At 37.4% G+C, this 15,716-nt stretch overlaps 1 protein-coding gene across 6 annotated transcripts in view; it reads left to right on the top strand.

The window, feature by feature from the left end:
• The window catches only part of LOC144370411 (uncharacterized), a 156,993-nt gene that overhangs the window by 50,363 nt on the left and 90,914 nt on the right, over positions 1-15,716 (top strand). For 2 of the 6 annotated variants that reach the window (XM_078031144.1, XM_078031145.1), the window contains exons 5-6: positions 11,361-11,450; positions 12,303-12,434. The exons of 3 other annotated variants lie outside the window; for them this stretch is intronic. The gene's annotated coding sequence lies outside the window, so the exon portion shown is untranslated. The remainder of the gene's footprint in view (positions 1-11,360; positions 11,451-12,302; positions 12,435-15,716) is intronic. One more of the 6 variants, XM_078031146.1, reaches the window with a different exon arrangement.

Below are 15,716 nucleotides of genomic sequence, written 5' to 3'. Positions count from 1 at the left end.
ATAGTTTATTTGGTTTCTATTTGAAACACCAACTGAAAAGCTCTAGGTTTTTGCCTTTAGCCATTGTTTCCATCTAATGACTAGATTTATAGTGTTTGCTCCATGGCCTGTGAATAAGTCCTGTCCTTTTCAAAGCTGGGCATCACCTATGCCTTTGCTGCTGTTGCCCAGCAGTTCCTCGAGCCTGCGGGGTTTTGTTTGCCTTCTCTAGTTTTTTCCTTTTATATCTTTGTGAGTTGCTCCATTGATCTTGGTTCCTGGGATGATTGAGAATGATGTGGGATGTATATATATATATAGGGACTAGGGGTGAAAATACCTTCTTTTTCCTTAACACATTTTGCAAATTCTTTGTTTTTTTCATTGCATAATTGTTTTCATCATAATAATGCTTTTGTTATGAAGCATATACTTCTGGCATTTTAACTTTTTCTGTTTATGGCCAATCTAGGTTCTTTGACTGGGTTATGAATTAAATTTACATAAGACAGATTAGCAGGACAAATGCTATTTTAATTATGTGCATATACATAGGAGAGTCCCACAAAATATGAGACTGGGCCAGATGACCGAAACTTATGAAGTTTCCCAAGCTCCAGAGAGGAACAGGGATCAGGGATTCTGGTGAGATGGGAACAAATATAGCAAGGTGAGAGGAGAAATTATATAGTGAATAAAGACTGTCTTGTGTGCAGATCAGCAGTGTCTCAGGTAATAAAAATTGTCTCTGAGCAGCCCTCTTCCTGAAATAGATCCTTTCACTAACGTAGATTTCCTTTATGGACAGAAATTATTTTATGAAAGCTTTTTAAAGTTATTCCTGTGACTGTAGTTTCTCTGAATAACCAGATGAAAATATGGCAGTGAAGCGTATGTGGTGTGGGGTGTCTGATCTGTCCTCATACGTATAGTCATACTCTTGGGTGGGATTCCCTGGGCCCAGCAGTTCTCCCTCCCGTTGTGCCTGTGTATCCTCCCTGGGGGGCTAGGGGTTTGTGCACCTCTTTCACAGTCTGGCATCCTCAACTTAAAGCTGCCTTATTCTCACCCTGTGTCCTGGCTTGTGTGTTTTCACCTATGTCTGCCTGTTTATCCCATTTACAATTTTTGGTTGTCTTTTCTCTTCCTGGGAGCTTGAACTTACAGAGGTTTAGCTTTTCCCTTTTGGTTATCACTTCTATTGTTTTCATGAAGCTGCTGAACTAGTTTTGACCATATAAATAAACAGGTTTGAAATGGCTGTCACTGGAGTATTCACCCCCAGGGCTTGTTATATCTTGTGGTGGTAACATCAGTCTGTTTGCTTGTTTGGATGAAATCAAATTGAACTGTTTATAAACCTGTGAGACAAGCTTTGTCTATTTGTGTTTAAGAAAATGTCAAGCCCTGGCAGGATACTCAGTTTATTGACCCGAATGATGATTCTGAATGCCATTAGATGTGGCTAATTGTGAGCTTCATGAAATTATTCTGTTCCCATCTTCATCCTAATTTCTTTCTCTTGGTCTGTCTTAAGGACTCTGTCCTTTTGTTTGCTTCATGCAGTAAGTTTGCATTGGATACAGTTGTGAACTGGACATCATACTTAGTATCAGAGAGACTATGGAAAAAACATTAGTTAGAATCTCTGCCTGGGCCCAATTTATCATCTGGTGGGATAAATACACAAACAAAGAGGAAGTTCAGTGTATGACATGCTGCAAGTTCTGTGATGGGGAGAGCACAGGTTGCAGTGCAAAACCAAGGACAGGTACCTAACCCAGATGCTGTGGTTTGGATGTGGTTTGAGCATGTCCTCTAGGGGTTCATGTGTGGGGAGCTTGGACCTCACTGTAGCAGTGTTTACAGGTGGTAGGACCTTTAAGAGGTAGAGCTTAGAGTGAAATCATTTGGGGGTACTGCCCTCAAAAAGGATTGAGGTCATTCTCCAAAGAGTGAGTGTTGTAAGAGTGAATATGACCCCCAAATCACTCTCTGGCTTCCTTCCTGGTGTTTTAGAGAAAGACCTCTTATCACAACAGAGTTAGATTGAAGCCGGTGGTGGGAAGCAAAAAGGGTATTATAGCATCTGGGGCAGTAGCAGTAAGGATCGAGAGAGGTTGACTCAACAGACCTTCTGGAGGTAGAAGCAGCAAGATTTGCTGGTTGATTGTGCATGGGGTGTTTCGTTTCTGACTTGGGGAGTCAGATGGCTACTGGGTGGGTAACAGTCACTGAGAGAAATAAAAGGGCATTGAAGGATAGGTTTGAGATCAACCATATTAGAAAATTTTTCTTCTCTAAGTTTATTTATTCATTTATTGCCAAAATATTTTCTGGCCCAGTGGCATTTATGTAATATTGTGTTGTGTATCAGGAGGGACGTGAAGAAGTGTGAGTTCCAGTCTTCAGAAATTCAGCCATAGTTGAGATAGCAAGGTAAACATTTAGTGAGTGACTGTTGGGTCAGCAGTTTTCTACGCTCTCTCCCTGCCTTGTCCATCTTCTTTGTTTCTCTGTGTCCTGCTCATAAACTTTTCAGGCCAGGCACAGATTTACATTTAGATAGGAGAAATAAGTCCTGGTATGTGATCGCACAGTAAAATGACTATAGTTAAAATAATGTATACATATTTCAAAATAGCTAGAAGAGAGGATTTGAATGTTTCATCATAAAGAAATAACTTGTTTGGAGTGATGGGTAGATATGCTAATCATCCTGATTCGATCATTACATAGTGTACACATGTAATGAATCATTGCATTGTATCCCATAAATTTGTATAACTCTTGTGTCAACTAGAATTTTTTTTACAAGGGAAACTTTCAAAGCCAGTAAAACATAAGTGAAGCTGCTTAGCTTGGCATTCACATTTTTAAGAAACTTTTGCCAGTCTACCTTTTCTACCTTCTCTTGTCACAAAGTCCTTTTGTCTTACATCCAGCTGGGCCTACCCACTCTGTTTTATCTTGTTTTTAATTCAGTGTTACTAGTATTTCAAGGCTCATCTTGTTTTCCCTCTTTCCCACAAAACTTTCCCTAACCTTTTTACCCCCAATGATATGTTTTCCAACTCTGAACTCTTATTATAAACATCATTCATTTGACCCTGACATATATATCTTGTTTTCTAAACAGATTTTAAGCTCCAAGAGCAGTAACTATCTTATATTGTTAGTTATCTCCCACAGGATCTAGTACAGTGCTCAATAGGAAGCTTGTAGGTACTTTTAAAAAATATTTACTACCTTTGTGAGAAAATTACAATCTAATGATAATTTTAATTAAGTAGCAAGTGAAAAACAACAGTCAGGATTCAGAGGAGAAAGATTCGTATATGACCTAAAATGGTACCGTGATCTTAGCCTTTTAAAGTAAGACTGTATTACAGACCTGTATCCAGGTATGGTCACACTGCCTATAATTCCAGCTTCTCTGGGAGGAAAAGGCAGGAAGATTGCAAGTTTGCAGACAGCCTCAATAACATAGTGATACCTTATCTCAAAATAAAAAATAAAAAGGGGATGAGAATGTCCCTTGGCGGTAATCTTCCCAGGTTTTAATTCCTTGTACAAAAAAAAAGGCAGACTCATAGACACCCCCAAACCTTTGAACTACGTCCACAAAGAAGCACTATTGTAAGTAGTGACTTTGCATTCAGTGTGGCCATAAAAACAAATATAGCCATTGTTACTTGGAATCTGTTATTAGCAGATTATCATTCTAAGCTCTGTATTCAAGGTGCTGTAGACTTTTGGATTTGAAAGTTATAGATGAGTGAAGTTTGAATTAAGTCCCTAAGATAACAATATCTCAGGGCTGGGGATGTGGCTCAAGTGGTAGCGCGCTCGCCTGGTATGCGTGCGACCCGGGTTCGATCCTCAGCACCACATACCAACAAAGATGTTGTGTCCTCCGAGAACTGAAAAATAAATATTAAAAATTCAAAAATAAAAAAACAATATCTCCCTGTCCTCTACCTCTTGGGGCTTTTTATAATACACATAACTGTTAATATTACATATCTTTCAGGCACAGTATGTAAATATTTAGCCAAGTCTTTAGGAGCTTTTGGCAGATACAGAGTTGAGATGATGCTCCCTGGCAAGCACACAGAGCTCAGCTCTTTTGTTTGTAGTAAAGTGGAATCCTGGTCTTTCAAGTGAGTCGAATCAGAAATAGGGTCTTACAGGATGGAGGAACCTAAGAATGGTAGTCTTGAAGAACACCTCATATGTTCTCAGAGTGCTCAGATGAAGTTAAAATTCACTTTAGAAAATAATTTTGGTTTTCCTTAAACACTGATAAGTGCATAGTTAATTCTTGAAAGTCCTATGCCATCTAGCATGGTGACAATGATTTTAACAGTATATAGTCGGTTCTCTGTATATACAAGTTCTGCATTCATGTATTCAACCAAGGATAAAATGAAAATATTTTGGGGAAAAATGCATCTGTGCTGAACATGTTCAGGTTTTTCTTCCTATTAGCCCCTAAACAATACAGTGTAACAACTATTTACATAGCATTTATATTGTATGAGGTATTATTAATCATCTAGAAATGAATTAAAGAATACAGAAAGATGTACATGGGTTATATGTAAATACTATGCCATTTTATATAAGGCATCTATGCATTTGGGACCTGTGGGGGTCCTGAAATAAACCTACCCACCATGAATACTGAGATACAACTGTGTACTTTTGAAAAAATGTTGTCAAAATCCTACTTAGCTTCTAAAATAATTAAAATATCCACCAAATGTTTACCTTTGAGTAATATACCTTCTTTATATATATATATATAATCTTCCAAGATAAACTAGTTGGTAAATATTTGATAAGGTATCTGAATGAAGTAATTTACTATTTGGGACAGTTAGCTTTAATTCAGCTGTTTTAGTTGAGTTAGTTGTTTTAGTTGTTTTAATGACTTCAATCTTCAATAGTAGTTCTGCAGCCCTTTTTCATGGCAGTATTGTGGTCAACAGAGCTAGTTACCTATCAGGACACTTTCTTAATCAAAGTGCGAGAATCATATGATCTGCACATGTACAATTGCTTATTTTTCTCTCTCTCAATCAAGAGATACCAGGCAACTAAGAAGTGGCTTATTCCCTTAGACATTAATAATTGAGTCCTCAAGAGGACATGTCCACTGACCTTTTTAGTTGTATATGAAGAGTTTCTATTGGGCAAGTGCATTTAGAGATCCTTCTGTGAGTTGTGATTTTGATAGGTATGTCCATCTTTACATTGAGTTCATCTTTTGCTTATTGATTCATTAAAGTTCTTTATATATTTTGGGTATTGATTATGTAACTCTTAGATACATTTATTATAAATTATCTCCTTAATTGTGACCTGACTTTTATTTTTAATTAAAAACAGTTTTATTATGAGAATTTTCAACATATGTAAAAATGAAGAGAGTAGTATAATTGACCCTTACATACTCATCACTTGGCTTCAGCAGTTAGCAACATTTTGCCAATCTTATTTCCCCCATTTTTTACCTTCTCATAAAGGAGATTGCAGATCCATGTCATTTTTTTTCCTGTAAATTTACTCATTATGTATTAATGAGTGATAAAGAAGTTTAAGAAGAAATACCACCGTCCTATGATCATGCCTAACGAAGTTAATAATTCCTTAATATTCAAAATTTCCCTTTTGTTCTATAAATATCTTTTTACAGTTGATTTATTGGGTTGAGGAGGAACCGAAACAACTTCCACACATCGCTTTTAGTCTTTAAAATTTTTTTTTCTTTTCTTCACTGTACTGGGGTTTCAACCCAGAGGCATTCTACCACTAAACTATGTCCTCAGCCTTTTAAAAGTTTTTATTTTGAGACAGGGTCTTAATAAATTGCTGAGGATGGCCTTGAACGTGTAGATCTTTCTTTCTCAGCCTCAGTAGCAGCTGGATTACAGATGTGCACCACTGTACCCAAAATATTTTATAGATAGTATGTATGCTTCCTAATTCATGAACCCTTTAGATGCATATGTCATTTTTAGTAATGCTGAGGTTGATCAGTGGATTTATTGCAGATTGTGTCATCTTGATCTTTTTACAAAATTCCTTTCACTTAATAGTTTTAGCGTCCATCATTAATCTCTGCCTAGACTCATTAGTTTGTTTTCTTTCTTTTATCAGGTGTTGTAAAATGATGATTGTATAATTGTATTTTCTCTCAACATGTATTAGCTGGATGCCCCTCTACCCATACCCTCCCAGTACTGGGTGCTCTACCACTGACCTACTTCTGTAGACCTTTTTCATTTTTTCTTTTGAGAATCTCACTAAGTTGTCCAGGCTGGCTTTGGAATTGAAATCCTGCCTCAGTTGCTGGGAATATAGGAATGGGCCACTGCACCTGGCAGAATTCTTTTATAAAGGAACTATTTTTCATCAATTACTTGTTCGTATATAATGCAGGTTTTTTAGGGAATGTAGGAAAATGCTTTTATTACTAATTTTCTTCATTTTAACTTTCATAATATTAAGTTGCTGTCTTAGCAGCCTCTAGTAACCATATGGTCAGCAATTTTATGTTAGTGTCCTGAACTCCAGTAACCACAGGAAGTATGAAGAGAGACAGAAAATACCTGTATGCTCAGTAGGTTACATCACAGGAGTGGATCTCAGAGTTAAGGAACCAAAATCTTTTATAATGGGTAGTATACATGTCTGCCCTTTGCTCCAGATGGAGATATTCTGTCTCCTAAGGCTATTCATTACATAAACATCCTTGAATAGAGTCCAAAACATAAGTAGCCATTGCCTTACTTTTCAAGATGTGTAGTAAGGAGAATTTTCTCTCAATTTTATCCATCCCTCATTTCTATACTATCTTGATTTTTGCAGAATTTTCCCTTGAGTGCGTCATGCTGTCAGCTCTTTTGATTAATTTGACTGACAAATTGGGACTAAGCCCATTTATTTTATCTCATACAACATTTAGTTTAGGTTACTGTCAACAGGGATCCAAGCAGCCGGATAAGTATAACTTTCAGTATAACATCAACCATGCCCACCGGCATCTCAGATCCAATCAGTTGCACAAATTTAATAAGCCAATAGAGTCTTTGGTTTTCTCTTGAATTTTCTGTATTGACCTTTCCACTTAGCCCAAGGCATTAATCTAGATAGCTTAAAATGTATTAGTGATTGCACAGGGTTTGTCTTAACATGTAAATTGGAAGTCAAGGACAGTTTTTCATCCATAAGAACCCTGTTCATGATTTGAAGCAAACCTGAGTGACCTCAGTTGAGGTACAATGAAGACTTCAGTTGAAGTCAGATGACAAATATGTTGTTTTTTAATTTAAAAAAAAACATGTTTTTTTAAATTGGAGGACTCTCATAGTAGTATGTGTAAAAATTGAGTGACTTACATCTTTAGGAAGCTTCTGTGAATAACCAGCATGGCCTTGTTTTGAAGTCATCTTCACAATCATTGGAGGGCACATGATCAACTGGTGGCATTCCCTTAAACACTTGAAAGTCTTTTACAACTGCCCCTAAGTGCATATTTTGAGGAGTGAGGCAAGTTAATGCCTGCTTTCAAAAAAGAAATACAATCCCAGGACACACATGATGCCCCTGTAAAAAGATAGCATTTGGACTTTTTGGAGCTCTCCAGGATCCTTCCAACATTACCTAACAACAAGCTCTAAATAACAAAAAACTTTAGAGTTTATCAGTGAGTCCAAGTAATTAATTCTAGTCTTTGGATTTGGAGATACTGCTTGTAGGTGGTATGTCTAAGTTGTTTTGTTATACCACCAGCTGAGAGGCATTCACCTCCCTCAGACAGTGCTTGAGTGGTGGCCTCAGAAAAGGGGAAGACATCCGGAGTTTTTGACAGGTGTTTTGCATAGAAGGGTCAGCCATTGGAGGCAGGGCCATTATGTACAGTTTTTGATAGATTTTTCAGTAAGGTTAAGGGGAAAGGAAGTCAAATTGTGAGCAGATGGAGGATGACAGACCCAGCAGGTGAATTTAAAGTGGTCACAACAGTTTGGGAGAGACATAGCAGAGCATTTTCCTAGGTGAGGAAGACTGTAGGGGCAGTTTCTTTCTTATTTTTTTTTAATTATTAAAGATATTTATGGTCTAGGGTTGTGGCTCAGCTTTAAGACTCTCGCCTAGCATGTGTGAGGCTCGGGTTTGATCCTTAGCACCACATAAAAATAAATAAATAAAATAATATAAAGGTATTATGTTCAATTACAACTAAAAAAAATTAAAAGAGATATTTATTATTCCCGATTGCATAATATAGGTATAAGTGCCAGCTACAGAGTTTCTGTTTTGTGCTCTGAGTTATATGTATGAGAACCCTACACTTTCTTCTCATTACAGTCTGTGTCCGTACCTGCTAATCTAAATCCAGCAAGGAATTTATATGGTGTGACACAGTTGACTTTATAGAGGATGCTTCTTTTTGCTGCTTCTGTTTAAAATTTTTCTTCCACGATATCTGTTTTCTGCTTTTCCTTTTTTTGGAAACTGATTTTTTTTTTCCTCCTGTAGCAGTTTCAAATGACACAGAACATTGGCATTCTTCCTTCTGTTGTATCTTCTAGGGTCAGGGATGTTCCCCTCCCAGGTGTCCAAGTTGTTCTCCCTCTACCTCCAGAGAATCAACTGCCCCACTTCGTAGCGTCACCTTTCCCCCATCATTCTCTACTGCAGCAAGGCTTTTTGTCTGGAATGGTCATGTACAAGAGGGGCAAGAAACTTTTATAAAACTCCACTTTATCCCACTAGGGCTACCAAAGGATCAAGGAATGAATCAACAGCGTACTCAAAAAAGTGGTTATTATGATACAAAACTCAGCCTCTGGAGAATTCAGATGTGGTTGAACAGAATGAAGTTTGAGTCTTCTGTACACCCTTTGGCTAGAGTATGCAGAGGATGTACCAACTAGGCTGTCTCAGGATATCCTTACTGGAAAAAAGGAAGCAGGCCAGGAATAATCAGGACAGAGCCATAAATTTCCAAAATAGGGAAAAAACTTTATTTATTATTTGTTATTTTACTTTATGGCTGTTTTTGAGTCTTCAATTCAATGGAATTATATTTTATATATAGTAAGAGGGCAGGATCCAATTTTAATTTTGTTAGATAATCTATTACCATACCATCCTTTTCTATAATCTGCAGTATCAGCTTTTCTGTTAATCAAGTTTCCGTGTATGTGTCTGTCCTTGTGCTCTTGATCCTTTTTTATTGGCTTAATAATTGTCCCCACACTGTCCTAATTACTAAACTTTTCTAATATTTCTGGCTATCTGATTGGTGAGTCTTCCAACCTTGTTTTTTAAAATTATCTTTGCTTTTCTTAATTCTTATCGCTTGGTGTGTCTATATTAATTTTGGAATCTGCTTTTGTTAGATCACTTTCTCTCTCTCTCTCTCTTTCTCTCTTTCTCTCTCTCTCTCTTTCTCTCTCTCTCTCTCTCTCTCTCTCTCTCTCTCTCACACACACACACACACACACACACACACCCATTACTGTTTTTATTGGAATTGCATTGTCTTTATAATCAACTTGGGGAGAATTTCATCTTTATAATATTAAATCTTTTAAGCCATGAGCACAGCACACCTCTCCTGTTTGAGGAACATCTCCTTAAAAACATGATATACCAGTGCGGGGGGGGGGGAAGAACCTGACTTCTCTGTCACCCTATACACAAAAGTTAATTTTAGATGGATCATAGACCTCAACATAAAAGCTAAAACCATAAAGCTTCTAGAAGAAAACAAGAAATGTTTTACTTTGAAGTAGCCAGAGATTTCTTAGGCCATGAAAAGCATGAGACATAAAGGAAGGAAAAGAAGGTAAAGTATTAGACTTTACCAAATATCTAAAAACCTCTGCTTATCAAAAGATTTTAGGAAGAAAATAAATTAGCAAACTACAAACTAGGAGAAAGTATATGCAGTGCATAATTATGACTATATAAGAAAGGAAAGAAGCAACCTGTTTTTAAAATGGTCAAAAATCTTGAATAATGTTAGTCAGCATCTATATATCAGAGAGAACATTTGACATTTGGTTTGGGTGAATTGGCTTATTTCATTTAGCATGATAATATCCATTTCTATCCATATACCAGCAAATGCCATAATTTCATTCTTCTTTATGACTAATATTCCATTGTGTATATGTAACACATTTTCTTTATCCATTCATCTGTTGAAGGATACCTAGGTTGGTTCCATAGCTTAGCTATTATGAATTGAGCTTCTGTAAACATTGATATGGCTGTGTCACTATGGTATGCTGATTTTAAGTCTTTTGGATATATGCTGAAGAGTGGGATGACTGGGTCAAATGGTGGTTCCACTGTAAGTTTTCTGAGGAATCTCCATACTGTTTCCAATAGTGGTTGCACCAATTTGCAGTACCACCAGCAATGTATGAGTGTACCTTTTTCTCTATATCTTCACCAACATTTATTGTTACTTATATTCTTGATAATTGCCATTCAGTCAGGGACCATTTTATTTCACTGACTACATTTGGCAATGTCTGGAAATATTTTGATTGTCATGATTGGAAGGAGGAGTGTCATGCTATTGGCATCTATTTGGTAGAGGCCACAGAGGCTGCAGGGCACAGGACATAAATAGCCTGCAGTGCACAGGATGTTGCTCCGCACTGCCCACCAAAACATAGGGTTATTTGGTCCAAAATGATTAGTACCAAGGTTGGGAAACCTTGTTCTAGAACCTACCCTTATCACCAAAGCTGAGTCAGCATCAATCAGATTTTTGACTGTACACATAGTCCAAATCAATGGCTCAGACTTGGCATTTTCACATGTTAAGTATTTCTTCCTGACAGACTTAGTATCAAATTTTCATAAATATATGTAATCTGGGCTGGGGATGTGGCTCAAGTGGTAGCGCGCTCACCTAGCATGTTTGCGGCCCAGGTTCGATCCTCAACACCACATACAAACAAAGATGTTGTGTCTGCTGATAACTGAAAAATAAATATTAAAAAATTCCCTCCCTCCCTCCCTCCCTCCCTCCCTCCTTCCCTCTCTCTCTCTCTCTCTCTCTCTCTCTCTCTCTCTCTCTCAAAATAAATAAATAAATAAATAAATAAATAAATAAATAAATAAATAAATGTAATCTTAAATTTGGAGTTAAAAGTCCAGAAATCCAAACATGTCCAAAGTCAAAATTATATGTATCATTTCTGTTAAATTTAAGTTGCTATAGGTTTTGTTTTTAACTTGCATTAAGTATCCAAACAAATGACCTCTGTCACTGTTCTTTAAAGTGTATGTGAGGGGAATGGATCAGGGGAAACACATGATAGTAATTGATCTTTTTTCTTTCTCCACAGAATGACAGGCAGAGAGTTTTTCTCTCATTTCCCAGAACTCTATCCCTTTCTTCTCAAACAGCTGGAAGCTGTAGCCAGTACAGTGGACAGGTAAAAAGTTTTTCAGAAGCCCATGATGATTTCTTCTGTTAAGAGTTATTTTCTGCCAGGTGCGGTGGTACAGGCCTATAATCCCAGCAGCTCAGGAGGCTGAGGCAGGAGGATTTCGAGTTCAAAGCCAGCCTCAGCAAAAGTGAGGTGCTAAGTAACTCAGTGAGACTCTGCCTTTAAATAAAATACAAAACAGGGCTGGGGATGTGGCTCAGTGGTCCAGTGCCCCTGAGTTCAACCCCTAGTACCACCCCCAGAATCCCCCATAAAAGAGGGCTTCCAGTCTCATCAGGGCAGTTAGAGAAGTTCATCGTTGCCCTTTCAACCACACCCTATCACTGGTAGTGGGATTTTTAGTATGGACATTAGAACATGTGCCATTATATTCTGCCAGGGGTATTTGCATATTGTGTGAATATATGTGAATAGTCTGTAATAGGAAAATAAAATTATATCAATGAGTTTTTCTTCTGTTTATGATACATTTCCTCATATTAGTAGTTTGTGCAGACAGACTTTGGCCCTAGTATGTTCATGCCTTAAATACATTTGGACACCAAAAGTTTCACATTTCATACTCAAGAGTAGTAGACTCTGCTTAAGCAAATGACTGACTTTGAGAAGAAAATCATGTGCAAGAGCCCAATCCCTGATTTTTCCTAGAGTTTTTTCCCTTTTGATGAATACTAGGAAGATATGAAATGAATGGAGAAAAAAGTGAAAAAAAAGGAAAACTCAAAAGAGTCTCACTTCATATACAGAATTAATTAATTACTTAATGAGAAAGGGTTTGAAGATAGTGCCTCAATTATTAAAGTTCAGATCTTTTGTGTACATCCACTTTTTTTTCAGTGATCTGGGGCAATTGGACCATCACCCCAGCATGTTCCTGTTACTTTTGGTGCTGGAGAGACTGCACCCCTCCCCGATGGATGGCACCTTTTCTGCTCTCAGCATGGTACCTTTTGTTCCCTTCATTATGAGGTAGTATCATCCTAAGTGAAAATACTGGGGGTGGTCATGGGAATTTTGTGAGGATATTTCAGTTTGTTTTTATTTCAGAAATTATTATATGATAAGAGATGTTAATTAATTAGTTTATGTTTTTCCTTGGGAGGGCTCTTGGATAGACAGGAGCAGGAGGCTTATTGCCCCTGTCCCAGACTACCCTCCAGTGTTTTAGTGGAAGGTTCTTCTCTCATGGGTGCACCCACTGTGTAAGTAGTGTTTTCCTTGGAGACATGCCTGCTAATGGGTGTGTGGTACTGATACAAGGTACTCTTTTGGAAAACATAGCCTGGATATTTGCATTATCCCTGTGTTGAGCTCACCCAGCATGGTGCAGACTTGCTCCTGGCATATAGCCCCTGTTGAGCAGTTCAAGAGGACATCAGGACACCTGGTTCTTCACTTGGAGGAATGTGCTAGGGCATGCAGGGGTGGCTTGTTGATGGCAATGCCATGTAGTACAAGTTCCCACTCATCTCCTTCAAGCTTGGAGTGCCTAAAAAATGAAACATGAACATAGAATATGCATGGAATTCAGAAACAGGCTTTCCTGCTTCGGGAGCCCGTGGCCCCAGTTTTCATTTTGTATTAAACACCACAATAAGCAGGCCTTCAAAAAGTATTCACATTTTCTTGAGAAACACTCTGGAAGCCTATAGTACTGGTTAACTTTTACCTTTCTGCTTACTTCTTGACAAAACGGCAACTTCATTTTATTGTATCCACTGAAAATTGAAATGGACTTGGAGCAGAAGGATAAGAATACCAAACTCAAGAGAGTGTGTTTATTATTTATGTGGTGCTCTGGGTTCTACTTCTGGTTTCACAGAGCCGACTTATGCAGTTTATTGTGAGAAACCATTAAACATGAGATTCTGACGTGTGATTGCTGTGGCCATTTGCTTGCAACAAGTCCTGGCTGTGGCTCTGTTATCTTTGATCACAGAGATGACTCACTCAAGCTGGTTTTGTTTCCTGATACACAAAGTTACCAGTCTCCTTCATTCAGCATTTGGTGATTCATTTTAGGAATTTGGGTGGTCAGTTTTACTTTCAGGTTCCCTTTTATGACTATCTGGGGGAAAAAACCCAAGATATAGTTTTAGAAAGTTAATGTAAGGGGGAAACGCAGAGAATCCCAGTGTACATTACAAACAAAAATATGCCATGGAGGGCTGGAGATGTGGCTCAAGCGGTAGTGCGCTTGCCTGGCATGCATGTGGCCCGGGTTCGATCCTCAGCACCACATACCAACAAAGATGTTGTGTCCGCCGAGAACTAAAAAATAAATATTAAAAATTCTCTCTCTCTCTCTCTCCCCCCCTCTCTCATTCTCTCTTAAAAAAAATATGCCATGGAACTTGGTCATCAGTCTGTGTTGAAAACATTGTTTGCAGGAGTTTTTTTTTTTCTTTTTTTTTTTTTTTTTTTCTATCAGACTATGATGTGTTGGATCCTGGAAGCCACAAATTACTGCATTAAAAATATCTTTCTAAACTTATTTGTTTACATATAATCAGAATGCACATACTACTTATTATCTTAAAAGCAAATATTATATACAACAAAATTGCATTAATATAGAAAATTTAAATACTACTTTGGAGCTACTGTACTTAGTGTGTTTTTAAAAAAAAACAAAAACTAAAAAGACACAAAGTAAGAAGTTTTTAATCATATTGTCCTGATGAAAATGTTGTAGTCAATAGTTGCTTTCTGCCTGAATACAGGTTTATAGTGCACCACCAGAGGAGAAGCTCTGCAGTGGATTCCTTAGTTGGTCAGTAGGCTGGGATTCATTGAGGGTACATGTGTCATAAAGCAATGTTTCTCAAATTTTAAGTTATAAAGATACCACTTGGGAATCTCATGAATTCTGATTCAGTAGAGTCTGGGATGGGCCTGAAAATCGGCCTTTCAAACAGACTTCCGGGTAATATGATCCTGCTGGTCGAAGGACCACACTTTGAGTAGCGGGATTACATTTGGGATATTAAACATCATCAGAGTCATGTACATGGAGACATTTAATAAACTAGACAGGAGTAGGGTCACACTTGGATGTACTTGGTTAGGCTATTTAAGGAGTTTTATAAAAGTAGATTTTGACTCAGGAGTGTAGAATAAGCAAAGATGTATTCTGAGCAGAGAGGTCATTAGAAAAAAGCCTGCTTTTTTTTTTTTTTTTTTTTTTTTTTGTTTACCATGACTTCTAGCAAATTGCGCATCATTTTGCTTTTCCAGTACTAAAGGTTAGTTGATTGGGTTGATCAGCCATATGTAATCAGACACACATCTGTGGGATGGTGGTCCATGTCCAAATACACTCTTGTCCCTTGACCAACTACTGTGGTAAATGGAAGGAGCCTAGATTAAAATTAGAATATCCAGTTCTGAGTAGCATCAATTTGCTATAGCAACAACCTATGCTACCCCAAAATGTTCACTGGGGAGATGAACTATAAGTGTATCTTTAAAAAATAGCAAATTTGATAAAATTGCACACATTTGATTTAATGACCTCAGAGAACATTACTCATTAAGAATGTAAAAGATTGATTATGAATCCTATTATTCCAAAGCAATGTTTGTGGTTCTGATGAATACTGAGCAGTTTTGATTTGGGGTAGCTGTTGAAAATATGGATGTACACATGGGAAATAGGTGGAGTTTTATCTTGATAGCACCCTTAATGGGAACATAAGTACTTAGAAGAGCTCTCATTAGACCCAAGGATACTCTGAATCTAGCTAAAGAGAAAATTTTCAGGTAGTGGGAGTTGCACAGTTGCTTTGACCATACTAAAGTGAATCCTACAATGCAAAGTCTATTAAAAGCCTAACAACAGCTTTTATTTCCCTTGATTTATGTATGCTTACCTGCTATTTCTATCCTCTCTGCATTGCTAAATACCATTTGTATTTTTAGTCCTTTGCTCCACATTTAAGAATATATCCAAGATTAAGGTTTTTGTTGTTGTTGACTGAAATCTTAGAAATCTCTGGTTTGGATTTTCTAGTTGCGTGTATGTGCTTGCGTGCACACAGTTATAATTGTTGCAACATCTTAGGGACAGAAATAATAATATTAATCCCAACATCTTGTTTACAAATTTTCTTTAATCCAGTGTATTTTATGTGCCTGATGTTTTGCTGGATCCAGGTCCGCAGTCCTTTAATATACTAATATGATAACTCCGATTTAGGACTATTCACCCTTCAGTTGAAATACCACAGAGCATAGTAATTCATGTTTTCA

The sequence above is a fragment of the Ictidomys tridecemlineatus genome, chromosome 14 (assembly GCF_052094955.1).
Source record: "Ictidomys tridecemlineatus isolate mIctTri1 chromosome 14, mIctTri1.hap1, whole genome shotgun sequence".
NCBI lineage: Eukaryota > Metazoa > Chordata > Mammalia > Rodentia > Sciuridae > Ictidomys > Ictidomys tridecemlineatus.
This window is presented reverse-complemented; position numbering and strand designations above follow the sequence as displayed.